At 48.0% G+C, this 12,075-nt stretch overlaps 1 pseudogene; it reads left to right on the top strand.

Moving 5' to 3' along the window:
- Positions 1-8,848: 8,848 nt before the first annotated feature.
- On the top strand, positions 8,849-11,027 carry LOC118940975 (annotated as a pseudogene).
- The last annotated feature ends 1,048 nt before the right edge of the window (positions 11,028-12,075 follow it).

Below are 12,075 nucleotides of genomic sequence, written 5' to 3'. Positions count from 1 at the left end.
TTTGTAGATGCTGAGAACGTAATGTATGTTTTTAAATAACATTCTTAGAACATTCCCTGAAAGTTAATGTTTTCTTTAGGTTTTTATAGAAAGTTTTCTTAATGTTCTCAGAACAATTTGAGAACGTGACTTTAAATAAAACTTTGAGGAAACCTGTAGAAAACATTACTCTGAAGTACTGAAAATCCCACAGAAGATTGTTGTTTCTTAATGTAATCTGAACAATTTGAGAATGTTCCCAATGTTATAACAGTTGGAGAATGTTTCAGAAACTTTACCAAAATGTAAATGTAACTATGTTTACATTTTTAGGAAATGTTCTGTTAAAGTAATGAAATAGAAAGACATTTTAGTTTTTTTGTCAAGTTCCTTAAATGTGCTGGGAGGTTCCAAAGCTAATCAACTATCCTGCACCATTCCCAGAAAGTTGTGGGAAGGTTGTATGCAAAATAACCATAGGACAACCAAGCTATAAAAAACACATGGTTCTCAGAACGTTATGTGCTAGCTGGGATTACTGAACATGGCTCATCATTAGTCCATAACAGCTGTCATGGCTGTAGGCTTTATCCATCCCATTTGGAAAGTACGATGTGGCACGAACTCATGACACCCAAGAGAGAACAACACTCTCCCACCTAAACTATTCAGCCTTGACCATGATAAGGGCTGATTCTTGATATCACACCATTCTCTGTCTGAGCAGAGGCAAATCATAGTAATCAAATCCATGCTCCTCATCGTTGCCATTTTTGGCTTGAGTTACAATTATTATAATTATCTTTCCTTGCAGGGCTTTGTGTACGTTTGAAGGGAAGTTGGGGGGTATTGTGCCTGGACCGATTTACAAACTGAACAGGGCATTAAGAGGTTGCCAGAGAAAATGATCTTAAATGTGTATAATATTATACATAATATGTGCTTCCATCAAGCACCATGGCAACAAAAGGGTCGTCGCTGCCCAGTCCTTTTGAATGTCGGCTACTTTGTGCTGGATTTAATTAATGCTCATTTGTATCTTATCATCCTTTTCTAATAAGCTTCTGAGAACAACTGTCTGTCTGTAATGTTCAGTTCAATCACATGGAGACTCAGGGCAGAGAGAGCCAAGAAGTGTGTTTCTCTCACATCGATAGACGAGTCTTAGGTTACGTCCTGAATGGCACCCTATTCCCTATATAGAGCACTACTTTTACCACCGCCCATGGGGCTCTGGTCAAAAGTAGTGAACTATCTTGGGAATAGAGTTCCATTTGGGACTCAGGCTTATTCTGCATCACTCAGCTTTATAACAATTTTTCCGTTAAGGCCTCAGGATTGGGGTAACGAGTACAGCATGCATATGATGTCTTTGGCTGTGTTTGCACTTCAATCATCCGCACCTGAATGTCCTCCACTCTTCTGAATGGCTTAACTCAATACTGGATCATTAGCTTTGTCCTTTGCTCAATTCCATCAAATTCCTTGCTCAGTAAAGGGCCTGATGTGATGGCTCTACATGGTGTGCTCGGACTGCAAAGAGCTTTGCTTCCCCAACCACCTTTTGACAGATTCTAGGTCAACAGTGAATGGTTCAGGGTGCCTTGTAATGTATCAGTCTCCAGCTGTCAATAGAGGTTCTCTACGGAACCTCAGCTCTGTTCTAATTCGGTTTATCAATGAAAGATATCGTATAGGAGGGATCATCAACTAGATTTAGCCGCGGCCAAATTCCATTCAGCCACGAGAGTATTCGTGAGGTCGGGCACTAATGTTGGGCTATTAGGCCTGGCTCGCAGTCGTCGTTCCAATTCATCCCAAAGGTGTTCGATGGGGTTGAGGTCAGGGCTCTGTGCATGCCACACCGATCTCAACAAAACCTATTTTCTTAATTGTCATGCTGAAATAGCAAAGGGCCTTCCCCAAACTGTTGCCACAAAGTTGGAAGCACAGAATCGTCTAGAATGTCATTGTATCCTATAGCGTTAAGACTTCCCTTCGATGGAATTAAGCCATGGAAATAAACCATGAAAAACAGCCTCAGACCATTATTCCTCCTCCACCAAACTTTACAGATGGCACTATGTATTGAGGCAGGAAGCGTTCTCCTGGCATCCGCCAAACCCAGATTTGTCCGTTGGACTGCCAGATGGTGAAGCGTGAGTCATCACTCCAGAGAACGAGTTTCCACTGCTCCAGAGACCTATGGAGATAAGCTTTACACCACTCCAGCCGATGCTTGGCATTGCGCATGATCTTAGGCTTGTGTGCGGCTGCTCGGCCATGGAGCTGGTAGAGAGCTTCAAGTTCCTCGGTGTCCAAATAGTGACAGCGCCTCTTTCCCCTCAGGCAGTGCTTCATTTGTAAATTGGGATGTGCCGGAAAAAGGGTGAGCCCAAGAGGGGGGTGACCTGGTGAGCTCTGAGGTACCAGTACGACTGAAAGAAAAACTGTTTATAATAAAGCATTGAATGCAATATCTTTGTTTTGCGTGCTGGTATAGAGCAGAAACATCAGAAACTTTTTTGCAGCCTATAGTCCGGCAATTTGGCCTTTATAAACACATTTCATGCAATTCTACATCAATTTAGATGACTGGAGGACGTTAGCAGGATTTATTTTACACTGAACAAATGTCACGCCCTGACCTTAGTTATCTATGTGTAACAGTACAACTTTAGACCGTCCCCTCGCCCATACCCGGGCGCGAACCAGGGACCCTCTGCACACATCAACAACAGTCACCCACGAAGCATCGTTTACCCATCGCTCCACAAAAGCCACGGCCCTTGCAGAGCAAGGGGAACTACTACTTCAAGGTCTCAGAGCAAGTGATGTCACCGATTGAAACGCTATTTAGCGCACACCACCGCTAACTAAGCTAGCTGTTTCACATCCGTTACACTCACCCCCCTTTTTGACCTCCTCCTTTTTCCGCAGCAACCATTGATCCGGGTCAACAGCATCAATGTAACAGTATAACTTTAGACCGTCCCCTCGCCCATACCCGGGCGCGAACCAGGGACCCTCTGCACACATCAACAACTGACACCCACGAAGCATCGTTACCCATCGCTGCACAAAAGCCGCGGCCCTTGCAGAGCAAGGGGAACTACTACTTCAAGGTCTCAGAGTAAGTGACGTCACCGATTGAAAAGCTATTTAGCGCACACCACCGCTCACTAAGCTAGCTGTTTCACATCCGTTACATATGTTTTATGTATTGTGTGACGAGGGTGAGTATGTATTATTTTGTCCCGTCTAGGGTTTTTGTATATCTATATATTATTTTATGTCTAAGTTCCATAATGTAGGTCTATGGTGGCCTGAATTGGTTCCCAGTCAGAGGCAGCTGTTTATCGTTGTCTCTGATTGGGGATCCTATTTAGGTTGCCATTTCCCATTTTGGTTTTGTGGGTTATTGTCTATGTGTAGTTGCCTGTCAGCACTTGGTTTATATAGCGGCACTGTCTTTTGTTATTTTGTTTACTGTTTCTTCTTTATTAAAATAATGTATTCATATCACACTGCGCCTTGGTCTCCTCTATACGACGAACGTGACAACAAAAATAACATGCAACCATTTTAATTGATTTACAGTTCAAAATGAGGAAATCAGTTGACTGAAATAAATTCACTGGTCTATGGATTTCACATGACTGGGAATACAGATATGCATCTGTTGGTCACAGATATCTTAATGGGCCTCACAATGGGCCTCAGGATCTCGTTATTGTATTTTTGTGTATTCAAATTGCCATCGATAAAATGCAATTGTGTTCGTTGTCCGTAGTTTATGCCTGCCCATACCACAACCCCACCGCCACTGTGGGGCGCTCTGTTCACAATGGGGACATCAGCAAACCGCTTGCCGACACAATACCATACACGTGGTCTCTAAATTCTAAATTCTCTAAAACGACGTTGGCATATGGTAGAGAAATTAACATTCAATTATCTGGCAACAGCTCTGGTGGACTATCCTGCCGTCAACATGCCAATTGCACGCTCCCTCAAAACTTGAGACATCTGTGGCATTGTGTTGTGTGACACATTTTAGAGTGAACGTTTAACTTTTCAAGACCGTTGGAAAAGCATTCCAGGTGAAACTGGTTGAGAGAATGCCAGGAGTGTGCAAAGCAAAGCTGTCATCATTGAAGAATCTAAAATATAAAATATACTTTTTGTTACTACATACTATATGTGTTATTTCATAGTGTTGATGTCTTCACTATTATTCTACAATGTAGAAAATAGTCAAAATAAAGAAAAACCCTTGAATCTAAAACTTTTGACCATAAACAGAATTTAGAACAGGTCTTTGTATTGTGTTGACAGGACACGGCACTGAGTGCTCTTTCGCATGACCTCTGACCCCAACGCGTGAGGAGTCTCTGCCTCTCTTTTTTATTTTTTTGAATTTTACCCCTTTTTTTCCCCAATTTTCGTGGTATCAAATTGTTGTAGTAGCTACTATCTTGTCTCATTGCTACAACTCCCGTACGGGCTCGGGAGAGACGAAGGCTGAATGTCATGCGTCCTCCGATACACAACCCAACCAGCCGTACTGCTTCTTAACACAGCGCGCATCCAACCCGCGCGCTAGCCAGCTTGGCTAGCGCGCACTGCGCCCGGCCCGCCACAGGAGTCGCTGGTGCGCGATGAGACAAGAAGATCCCTACCGACCAAGAGCCTAACCCGGACGACGCTAGGCCAATTGTGCGTCGCCCCACGGACCTCCCGGTCGCGGCCGGTTACGACAGAGCCTGGGCGCGAACCCAGGGACTCTGATGGCACAGCTGGCGCTGCAGTACAGCGCCCTTAACCACTGCGCCACCCGGGAGGCCTCCTTTTTTCTGCCTCTCTCAGCCTCACCTCTGCCACTTGGGCAGCCCTCTCTGACATGGCGGGCAGACTCTACCTCCTCAGAACCAGCATGAGGGAGAACTCCAGTCTGGGAGGTAAGAAGACTTGGCCATACAAAATCCCTTTCATAAGCAATGTTCAGATATTGATTTTTACCTCCCATTTAATACAGATAGGCAATTATATCTCAATGGAAAAATAAGAAAAGGAGATGTCAATCTCATTGTGATTTACCTGGTTAAATAAAGAAAAATATTCTGTATAAAATTATACCATGCCAGGTTGGAGAGGATTGGCGCATTGTCCATTTGACACAACATTAGCTCATTATAGGCCTCAGAACCAAAACAACCTTGTCGACTGCTGATGAATAATTAATGAAATTCAACCTTTTTTTTTTTAAAGAAGACCGGTTTATGTATTTATTAGCAAGCAAAGAAAATGTGCATTCTATAAAAGAAAGTGCACACGTCAAATCATGTTTAGAACTGAAGTTCCATTGACATAACCTATGGGCTAGTGCTCCTACACCTTGGGCTGTTACGGTGACCGTATTACCACCACAAAGGAGGTCACGAGTCATGATGGCCGTCAAATTCCGTGTGACCGTTTAGTCACGGTAATTAGGCTTCTCCAAGCTCTGATGCTCATTAGTAGCCTACCAAACTTGCTAACTGCCTGGTACTCAGCACTGTATTGTCCCTCTAATCACTCTGAAATCAATGCAAATGTATTTCAAAAATCTAATCAAACACTTCATGAGAGCCCATGAGCTCATGTTGAGCAACATTTCTATAGGCTATGCAATTGCATTAGAGAGATGGCCTGTATTAAAAAGAGGAGGATCCCATCAGCTGTCTATAGTCTTAATATTAGGAAAGTTGTGAAATAAATATATTAACTTATTTGGGACTGGGGGGCAGTATTGGGTAGCTTGGATGAATAAGGTGCCCAGAGTAAACTGCCTGCTACTCAGGCCCAGAAGCTAGAATATGCATATAATTAGTCGATTTCGACGGAAAACACTCTGCAGTTTCTAAAACTGTTTGAATGACGTCTGTAAGTATAACAGAACTCATATGGCAGGCAAAAACCTGAGAAAAAAATCCAACCAGGAAGTGGGAAATCTGAGGTATGTTGGTTTTCAAGTCTTTGCCTATCCAATATACAGTGTAAATGGGGTCAGATTGCACTTCCTAATGCTTCCACTAGATGCCAACAGTCTTTAGAACCTTGTTTCAGGCTTCTACTATGAAGGGGGAGCGAATAAGAGCTGTTTGAATCAGGTGTCTGGCAGAATGCCATGAACTAAATCACGCGCACGGCCGTGAGAGCGAGCTGCGTTCCCTTTCATTTCTAAAGACAAATGAATTGTCCGGTTGGAATATTATTGAAGATTTATGATAAAAACATCCTAAAGATTGATACATCGTTTGACATGTTTCTACGAACTGTAATGTGACTTATTTGACTTTTCGTCTGGACTTAGTGCTTGCGCGTTGTGCATATGGATTACTGGACTAAACGCGAACAAAAAGGAGGTATTTGGACATAAATTATGGACTTTATTGCACAAAACATACATTTATTGTGGATCTGGGATTCCTGTGAGTGCATTCCGATGAAGATCACCAAAGGTAAGTGAATATTTATAACGCTATTTCTGAGTTTTGTGACACCTCTCCTCGGATGGAAAATGGCTGTATGTTTTTCTGTGGCTTGGCGCTGACCTAAGATAATTGCATGGTGTGCTTTTACCGTAAAGTTTTTCTTAAATCTGACACAGTGGTTGCATTAAGGACAAGTATCTATAACACTTGTATCTTAGACTTTCTAGGACACACGTTCCGCTAGCGGAACCCCTCGACAACATTCCGGTGAAAAGGCAATGCGCAAAACTCAAATATTTTTATGAAATATGTAACTTTCACATATTAACAAGTCCAATACAGCAAATGAAAGATAAACATCTTGTTAATCTACCCATCGTCTCCGATTTAAAAAATGTGTGTACATGGACATCGGAGGATCTGGCTGAGGAGAGCATGGAGGCCGCTTGAGGGAGGACGCTAGAATGATGGCGGCTGAAGCGGGCATGAGTGCTTCGTCTACTGTGCTTCGAGCGGATTCTGGTGGGCGGACAGAAGGTGTAACGTCGACGCGGCGAGATGAGGAATCTGGGGCTCCGGATGTAAACAAACATGGCGGCGCCTAGTTCCCGATTGCGTCCGTAATCTGTTAAGACCCTGAAGTATTCCGGTAAGGCGGATTGGGAAGCTTTTCATGCTCAGTTTGAACTGTTAGCTCATTTTAGGGGGTCGTCGGATGAAGCTAGGGCACTGCAGTTGGCTTTGTGCCTCACGGATGATGCTCTGGCCTGTTTGATATTGATTAGCCCAGAGGACAGACGTGATTATGGTGCTTTAGTGTGAGCACTGAGGAAGCGCTTTGGACAGTGTTTACAGCCCGGGCTGCTGCACTCCGAACTGAGTAATAGACGCAGGCAGCCTGGAGAGCCTCTACGGGTGCTAGCTAATGACATTGAGAGCCTCTCTCGGCGGGCATAAGCTCACATGCCCCCCTCCTTGTAGAGCAAGCTAGCACGGGACCAGTTCATACAGGCGCTCTCTCCTACGGAGCTGCATATACAGACCCAGCTGGCTCATCCTGAGTCATTGCAGATAGGCTTGGAGATGGCTTTGGAGAGGGAGCTGGTGTGGGCTGAGGCTTCAGCTGGCGCTTTGGTGGGGGTGCAGGGAGACAGACCCACTGTGTTGGCTGGGGGGCAGAGCAGCACAGAACTGGAAAAGCCTGCATGGGTGGCTGAAATGACTGAACTCGTTCGTGCTGTGTCACTACAGGCTGTACAAAACACACGCCCTGGTCCCAGGATCTGCTGGGGGTGTGGCCAGCCAGGCCATCTGCGCCAATATTGCCCAAGTCCTCATAGACCGGGTAGTGCGTACCCCTGGCTCTCTTTCCCAACCACCATCATCTTCAGGAGGAGCCCACTGGCACAGACAGGGAAGCAAGACTCCACCTCCCCCAGAAGCAAACGAGGACAAGCGGATGGAGCCTGTTGTTGTGGTGGGGGGAACCTGTGTTGGGGACTTTGGTCATGTCCCTGTCACTGTGGAGGGGGTTCCCTGCTCTGCCCTGGTGGACACTGGGTCCACAGTAACCCTGGTGAGGCCGGATATTGTGCAAGGTTGGACTCAGTTTGAGTCCACCACTCTGCAGCTCTGCACAGTCACAGGTGAGCTGGCACCCATGAAAGGTAAGGGAATAATGACTGACAGTAGGAGGCAGATCTGTGCGTCATCCTGTGTGGGTGGCGGCTGTGCAGGACCCTTGTATCCTGGGGTTGTACTTTCGTAGGACCACAGGCGGCAGACAAGGCTGTGTTGGAGATGCAGCGGGCAGACTTCATCGAGCCCTCAGACAGCCCCTGGGCGGCATCAGTCGTCATGGTTCCTAAAAAGGGGTGCAAGCTGAGATTCTGTGTGCACTACAGGCGGCTGAATGAGGTAACCAGGAAGGACTCATACCCCATACCATGTATCGATTAGTTGCTGGACCTGGTTATGGGGTCCTCCTGGTTCTCCTCACTAGACCTCCGCAGTGGCTACTGGCAGGTGCCCCTCTCCCCAGAGGCCAGAGCTAAAACTGCATTCTCCACTAACAGAGGACACTGGCAGTTCAAGGTCCTGTGTTTCGGCCTGTGCAACGCTCCAGCTACTTTTGAGTGTTTGATGGACAGGGTGCTGGATGGCATCCCCCGACAGCAGTGTCTGGTATACCTCAATGACATCCTGGCCCATGGCAGCTCCTTCCAGTCAGCCCTGGGCGAGCTACGATGTGTGCTGGAGCGGGTGGCTGCCGCACGTCTGAAGATTCCCCCCAAGACCTGCCACTTCATGAAGAGAGAGGTGTCCTTCTTGGGCCACCGAGTGGGGAAGGAGGGTATCAGCACCATGGGGGACAAGGTGAGGGCTTGCATCAGATGAAGAGCTTCCTGGGCCTGACCTTGTACTACAGGAGGTTTGTATGGGGCTTCTCAAGCGTCGCTGCTCCCCTGAACCGCCTGATGCTGAAGGACAAGGCCTTGGAGTGTGAGGAGGCCTTCAACACCCTCAAACATGTACTTATCAGGGCCCCCGTGCTTGCCCCTCCTGATCTCACCTTGCCCTTTATCCTGGACACAGACGCAAGCAATGTGGGCATGGGTGGGGTGCTGGCCCAGGTGGGGCCAGAGTGGGAGAGAGTGGAGCAAAACATTTGACAAACATGAGCGCTGCTACTGTGTCACCCGGCGGGAGCTCCTTGCTGTTGTGGCTTCCATCAAACACATCAAGTACTAACTGGGTGGCCTGCCATTTATAGTAAGAACTGACCACTCTGCTCTTCAGTGGCTCATGTCTTTCAGAGAGCCAGAGGGGCAGGTGGCACGCTGGTTGCAGGAGCTTCAGCCCGTACGACTTCATAGTGGTGCACAGGGCAGGGGCACGCCATTCCAATGCCGACGCCATGTCCCGTACTGTACTGCAGACGGCTGCCGCCACTGAGCAGAGAGAGGGACGTGAGAAAGAGCTGTGTGCAGAGGAGGGGGTCTGTGCCACAGTGTGTCGGGTGAGCGGGCGTGTCTGTAGTGAGCTGCATACTGTCGACGTGGCTGAATCGGGGGAGGGGGGGGGGGGGGCAGCAGTGACGGGACACAGACCTACAGCTGGTGCTACAGTGGGTATAGGTGCAACTGAGGCCACTTTGGGAAGAGGTGGCAGCACTCACTCGCAACCAAAGGGTTGTGGTCAAAATTTGAGAGACTGCGGCTGGCTGATGGCGTGCTACAGCGGGACATGGGGGTCAGCTACGGGAGAGGAGAGGTGGCAGGTAGTGGTTCCAAAAGCAATGTGGGAGGCTGTTCTCCAGAGAACTCATGGGGGGGTGGGGACTGGACACTTTGGGGTCACAAAAGCACTCCACCGTCTCCGTCAGGGCTTTTACTGAGGGCAGCACAAGAGGGATGTGGAGGCCTTTTTCTGCCGCTGTGACAACTGCACAGCGAGAAAGGCCCCCCCAGGTAGCTCTCATGTTCAGCTCCAAAGTTACCAGTGGGGGCTCCCATGGAGAGGGTGGGAGGGGATGTAGTTGGGCCGTTCCCCACCACAGACAGTGGAAACCGCTGGGTGCTCACGGCCATGGACTATTTCACAAAATGGCCCGAGGCCTATGCTCTGCATGACCAGGAGGCAGAGACCATCGTCGATGCCCTGACAGCGGGGATGTTCAGCAGGTTTGGCGCTGCGGAGTCCATCCACAGCGACCAAGGCAGAAACATTGAGTCCCGTGTGTTCGCCACCATGTGTGAGAGGCTGGGTATGCACAAGACAAGCACTACTCCTCTCCATCGTCAAAGTGATGGGCTTGTGGAGCGCTTCAACAAAACGCTTGGACAGCAGCTGGCCATTGTCTTTGCCAAACACCAGCGGGACTGGGACAAGCACCTGCTTATGGTCCACATAGCATGCCGCTCCGCTGTCCAAGACCTCCTGCACGCCTGCCCTCCTCATCCTGGGGAGAGAGATCCGCACCCCTGCAGAGATGGTGTTTGGTCGGCCCCTGGACAGCCATCATGTTCCCCCGGGGCCGGAGTATTCCCGGAGACTCCAGGACCGCCTGGAGACAGCCCACACCTCCACCAGAGAGCAGCTGGTGAATTCAGGTGTGAGGCAGAAGAGGAACTATGACGTGCATACCAGGGTAAGGCACTTTTTGGCTGGGGAGCTGGTCTACAGCCCCCTAAGAAAAAAAGGCAGATGCCCCAAGTTGGACAGTCACTGGGTGGGACCCTGCAGTGTCCTGGAGAGGGTAGGGGAGGTTGTTTACTGGCTGCAGCTTCCACCCAGGAGGAGAAAAGTGGCACTGCACTGGGACCGGTTAGCCCCATACAGAGGGGCCTCTTCTCCCCAAACCCCAAGATTCCCCTCTCTGGCAATGATATTTTCCAGGCACCCACCCCCAGGTGCCGCAGACAGGGCTCCAGACAGCCAAGTCTCCCGCCCTGTGTCACCGCACGGTTCCCTGGAGCCACGGACTATATTACCCGTTCCCGCATCCTTGTCCCACATATCCCTGCCTTCCTCCCCTGGGTCCCAGAGAGGCAGCCCCCTGCCACGAACTGAGCCCCCTGTTTCACATCTGGACACTCTGTGACCATCACGGCCACGCAGGCAAAGGAGACCTCCGGGTCGCTTCAGAGACTTTGTTCCCTTGGGGACGAGGGCTGTGTAGTGGCACGCACAGACAGCTGTGTGTTAAATGTTAGGCTATTAGTTGGTTGTGTTGTAATTACCAGTACCCAGTGTTCGTGGGTCCGACCTGCCAATCAACTCGCTATCAGCCAATCACGGGAATGCCTGGAATGTTCTGATGCCGGGGATCCTGGTTGTTGGCGGAGTGGCGTTGGGGGGGCGTCACGGTTGTTTTTTTGGGTATCCTTCATTTATTTGGCGCGGGCTACCACCAAACGGTAGCCTGTGTGAAGTTGAGTTTATAAACCGTAAATTCGTAAACTCAAGCCTCTGTCTCGACAATTGCTCCTTTATGATCTAGTCAGGTCATTACAGTATATACAGTACATAAAAAAATATAAATGAATAAAAATGTTTTTCCAAAACTGAAATGTAGGCCTATTTCAACTGTTTCAACGGTTATTTTATTTTCTAGACTGTCTTCATCCATAACCATTGGTTACACGGTTATTCAAATACCGTCACAGCCCTAGCATCCACACCAGCAGAGAAAGGAACCAGAGCCATGCAAGAACCTTTGATTCTAATAAATTTAACAAATCTCCACTCTGCTCCACCTTAACCCCCAAAGTTAGGTTTACCACAGCAACTTTAATAATACAGTACACAACTACACAACTCAGACCCTGTTCTTACAGTCCCCTCACCATAATCAGGAGCTCACTCCACAGCCAAACATGGCACTGTTGAGGGTAGGGTTGTCACGATACCCATGTCATGACAATACTGCAATACTCGATTTTCCATAGCAAAAACAAGTTTCCAAGTCATTAAAGTTCCACGCGTAAAACAAGCCATTCTACTGTAAAAAAAACAAAAACAAAAAGCTGAAGAACAATGTCATGTTGTACTTATGTACTGTTTGACAATGGTTGGTAACTTTCATGCATAAACTATTTAACCACCGAAAATTGCCCAG

The sequence above is a fragment of the Oncorhynchus mykiss genome, chromosome 18 (genome assembly GCF_013265735.2).
Source record: "Oncorhynchus mykiss isolate Arlee chromosome 18, USDA_OmykA_1.1, whole genome shotgun sequence".
In the NCBI taxonomy this organism is placed as follows: domain Eukaryota; kingdom Metazoa; phylum Chordata; class Actinopteri; order Salmoniformes; family Salmonidae; genus Oncorhynchus; species Oncorhynchus mykiss.
This window is presented reverse-complemented; position numbering and strand designations above follow the sequence as displayed.